Source organism: Pan troglodytes, chromosome 5 (genome assembly GCF_028858775.2).
Source record: "Pan troglodytes isolate AG18354 chromosome 5, NHGRI_mPanTro3-v2.0_pri, whole genome shotgun sequence".
NCBI lineage: Eukaryota > Metazoa > Chordata > Mammalia > Primates > Hominidae > Pan > Pan troglodytes.
In genome coordinates, this window is record NC_072403.2 from 61,803,498 (window position 1) to 61,806,768 (window position 3,271).

The following is a 3,271-nucleotide window of genomic DNA, read 5'->3' on the forward strand; positions in this document are numbered from 1 at the left end:
GGAGGGGAACATACACTGGGGCCTATTGGAATGGAAGGTGGGAGGAGGGAGAGGATCAAGAGAAGTAATTAATGGGTACTAGACTTAATACCTGGTGGCGAAATAATCTGTACAACAAATCCCCATGACACCAATTTACCAATGTAACAAAACTGCACATCCTGTACATGTACCCCTAAACTTAAAGAAAAGTTTTTAGAAAACTGTTTAAACTGCTTTCTTAAAGAGACTTCCTCCACTGCCAGAGATCTTGAATAGTCTTCTGATCAGTCACCTGGAAGCAATTTTTCACATAATTGATGAACTTGCCTTCCAGTTTGGGAAGAAAACCATCTTTTCCTATTCTTGCTTGCATTTTTGCTTTAATATCTTCTACAGAACTAGGTCTTTCTGGTGTTTTACAAGTTTTTTCCTGGTTTTTTGAACGATTCTTGACCTTTTGATCTTAGCTTTGATGGTTTTGAGTCCTTCCATTCTGATTTGACTTTCGTGCATTTTTGGCTGGAATATCTTCTACAGATTTCTTCACTGAATTTTTTTCTTCAGTTTCCTCATCATCAAAATCATCGTCTTCATTATCATCACCATCATCTTCAGCAGCATCAAGTTTTACATTTTTCTGTGGAAGGCTGCTACCACCTCCAGGGGAAGATCGCTTTCCGGATATAGTTAGGAGTTTTACATTGTCCTCCACTTCCTGATTCTGCATCTTCCTCCACAGCTACTAATATGCACGGGCCCTGAACCACACTTCAACTGTAAGACCATGGGTGGTGTTATTTCAAAGCCCCCAAGGGAAACTGTTGGCTGTACAGACATTTTCAAAGTTGCCAGTGTTACTTAATTCGACTGCCTTCATAATTCTCTGCCTCTACTTCAACAATGCACAATTCATCTTTTCCACAGGGCCCTAAACTGACCATTCTTAAAGATAACTGGTAATCATTTTCACCATTATCCACCTTAAAGTGATCATCTTTGCCGGCCTTTAGTTCACAACCAAAAAGATAATTCTGAGGCCTCACGGGGCTCATTGCCATGTCCATTGAATCTTCCATGGGGTGGTGGCACTCACTTAGGTGGGAGAGAAGGTGGACAGAGATAAACAACTACTGCTCCAGAGAACAGCTCCTCAGGACAGAATCACACCAGGGCTTAACCTGTTTTTTTCAATAAGCTACCCACTAATCATCTGTAGATGGCAATATAGTTAAGCTGTCTGTTATGGTTATGGACTGAGCTGTATCCCTCCAAAATTCATATGCTAAGGTCCTAACCCCAGAACATCAGAACGTTACCGCTTTTGGAGCTAGAATCTTTAAAAAGGTAATTTAGGTAAAATGATGTCATATGAGTGGGTCCTAATCTGATTGGTGTCCCTGTAGGAAGACGTTAGGACACAAATACCAAACATGCACAGAGGGAAGACCATGTGAAGCTATAGGGAAAAAGGCCATCTATAAGCTAAGGAGAGAGGCCTCAGAAGACATCAAAAGAATTAACACCTTGATCTCACACTTATAGCCTCCAAAACTATGAAAAAAATAAATTTCTGTTGTTTAAGCCACCCAATCTATTGTATTTTCTTATGGCAGCCCTGGCGAACTAATACAGACACATGTCTGGTTCACCAGATTCCTATCTCAGGGGACATCACGTAACCAGTCTCATTAACTTATTTTCCTTAATCACCTAGATGGCTAATCATCTATACTTGACAATACATTTAAGCTGACCTTGAACACATAGCATACTTGCAGCTTCAGACAAAGGGACTAATTGTATAAGAGGAATCAGCAAAATATTTTTAAGGTCAAGAACTAATCTCTGTTCACCAGTTAAAAATTTCTTAACATAACCCTAGTTACTCAAACGAGGGATAAAGAAAAAGCCATTCATTCTACTTTCAATGAGAATATTGTCAATATTGTCAACAGGAATATGGGCAACATTTTCATTTTAATCTAGGTTTTTCTATTTCTTACAGATTAATTGTCCTTTAGTCTTGGTATATACACAAGTGCCTTGTGTGGGAATCTCTTGTCTTACAGCCTTCTAATATTGCATGGGTATACTGCAGTCCCCTCAGTAACAACTAATACAATCGTTCAAATGATGATTCTATATTTGAAATGGAAAGTTCAACTCTTATATTATGGAGAAGATATTTTCAGCATCTCAGAAGATGGCAAATGTTTTGGCACTGTAAAGCAAAATCCACCTCACTCACTCCCATATAATTGCTTAGTGTAACCTATTATGAAAAGAAAATGTATAAGCTCATAAATACTTTGGAAATTCATTGTGAAAAGTGGTTCAGTGAATCTTGAGAGACCCCTATTGACTTTTTTAGGTATTATGAGAAATTCACCAGTGTTTAAGATATGCTGTCTGCATTCCCTTGTGCTTGCGAGCATTTGGGTAAGTTAAGGGTGCTTGCAATCGGGGTAATGTCTTATTTATCTTTGTTTCCCAGAGCCTACTACATAGCCCATTACCATTAGAAATTCAGTAACATTCATTTAATAAAATTAAATTATGTTGGTTAGAAGTGAATTACTTACAATTAAGAGGCTCCACATTGAGGCTAGGTTCAATGTACGCGAATTTATAGAAAAGAAACGGAGACTTTTCACAGTTCCAACAGCAGAAATAGAGTGGGCTGTCAGGTTCAACTGAAACCTGGGAACCGAATGCTGCCAAGGTTCTTCCTCCATCTCTCTTCTTGTCACATTTCTTTCATTTATACACTCTCTGTCCATTTCTCTAGTTCATACAAAAGAATACATGACTGCTAGCAGAAACCAAGTTTTAAATGCAGCAGTTTTTCACCATGTATAGAAAGCCTGCTTCGATTAGTCCCCAGTCCAGATTCTTTATTGGGTTTTAAGCAGAGGAGACAGCTGCAAGTCTTAGAAGAAAACAATAAACAGATATTTCCTTTAGAGTCTACATTATAAACGAGAGAATGAATAAATGAAGGAATGAACAAACACATTAATAGTTCTCTGGCACCAGAATATTAAAAGAGCACTGAGAAGACAAGAGTATATGAAAGGACTAATTTATAAATTACTCTGCTGATTCTGTAAGTCAGATGACCGTGAGGTGTTAATATATTCAATTAATATGACAAATATATATTTTCAATATGGTAAAAAAAGGTTGTTAGCAAGGGAAAATGAAAGAAAGATTAAATAAACCAAAATCCTATTCATAAATAGAAATATTTTATGATGAAGCTGGATTTTATAAAAATCCTTAAAGTGTG

The 3,271-nt window shown here is 37.4% G+C and overlaps 1 pseudogene; it reads right to left on the bottom strand.

Annotated features, from left to right (window-relative positions):
• Positions 1-220: 220 nt before the first annotated feature.
• On the bottom strand, positions 221-1,058 carry LOC112209418 (nucleophosmin-like; annotated as a pseudogene).
• Positions 1,059-3,271: the final 2,213 nt, after the last annotated feature.